Here is a 1,593-nt window from a genome sequence, read left to right on the forward strand (position 1 = left end):
GGTCATGCAGAAATTATACTTTACCACCACCAAAAAAATGTATTGTCTCACTTAAAAAACAATTTTATGAAACAACAGACACCCCAGGCTACTGTATCTACCGTATGATAGAGGGGGTATTAGATGTCCTAATCACCTCTGGTACTACTGGGCTGCACAGCCGAGGAACATGATTTGTTTAACTATACATTAAAAATAAATAAATAAATTTAAAAAACAAAACACACCCCTATGGACAGAAATGGAAAGTCATCTTTAAGGCCTTCCTCTTCCCATGCACCTCTAATCAACAAATATTAAAAAGATCATTGAGAATCTTAGAAATACGATTGTTGTTATAAAATACATAGAAGATAAATAGAGAGGGGACTTAAGTCCAATATTGGGGGGGATTACCTTTTCCCCACCTAGGACAGCTGAAGGGGCAGATTCAAAATTTGGGTCAAAATAAGGGTTACAAAAAAATAGAGGGATTATATAAGCTAGACAGCGAAGTACTACCCCATGACTACTGACGAAGAACACTCAGAAAAGTGACACTGAGCCTGCTGTGGGACAACGCTGTTTTCTGACTGTGACTCTGAGCCGAGTGTAGTCAATTCACAAAAAACATTATAAGAACGCAGTACCAAAGCATGGCTCAATGTTGCATGTAGGTATTTGAGTATACACTAAGTAGGCTACAAGCTTATTGTTTTTAGTCCAATACACTTTATAAACTTGAATTCCTCTGTTTTTTTTTTTTTTTTTCATTTGTTTTAAATTATGCTCTAAACGTGTTGGATTCTCCGTGTTGACACGTAGGGTATAATTTCGCGTTAACACGTTAAGTTTGTGTATTTCGTGAATCATGATGCTTTACTGCCACCAACTGGTGTATGGCGTTATTGCTGAAACAACATAAAGCCTTAACTTAAGAAAGCCACTCAACATCCCAATCCACATATGGTATATTGCCATCGGACGGGACCAGAGCGCTAGCGCGCGGCGCCCGTTAAATGATTTTTGCCGAGCCCGAGAGCGGGTCCAGTGCGCTCAGGGGAACACGCCACGAAGTTCCGCGCCCTCGCTGAGTCTCTACTCCTCACGTGGAAAGAGATATGAATAATCAAAGTTTGGGCCTTTTATCCGCAATTTTTCATCAGTCCACCAGGTGGCACATGGAATGTCCCAACACATGTATATTATATTGGGTTTGGGATGGGGTATTTCCGGCCTCCGAATATATTGGAAGTGGGATGGTTGTCCAATTGCTGTCAAATATATTGGAAGTGGGATGGTTGTCCAATTGCAATATATTCTGATGGTGTCAAATATATTGGAAGTGGGATGGTTGTCCAATTGTAATATATTCTGATGGTGTCAAATACATTGGAAGAGGGATGGTTGTCCAATGGCAATATATTCTGATGGTGTCAAATATATTGGAAGTGGGATGGTTGTCCTGATGGTGTCTAATATATTGGAAGTGGGATGGTTGTCCAATTGCAATATATTCTGATGGTGTCAAATATATTGGAAGAGGGATGGTTGTCCAATTGCAATATATTCTGATGGTGTCAAATATATTGGAAGTGGGATGGTTGTCCTGAT

This window comes from Hoplias malabaricus, unplaced genomic scaffold (genome assembly GCF_029633855.1).
Source record: "Hoplias malabaricus isolate fHopMal1 unplaced genomic scaffold, fHopMal1.hap1 scaffold_336, whole genome shotgun sequence".
Lineage (NCBI taxonomy): Eukaryota > Metazoa > Chordata > Actinopteri > Characiformes > Erythrinidae > Hoplias > Hoplias malabaricus.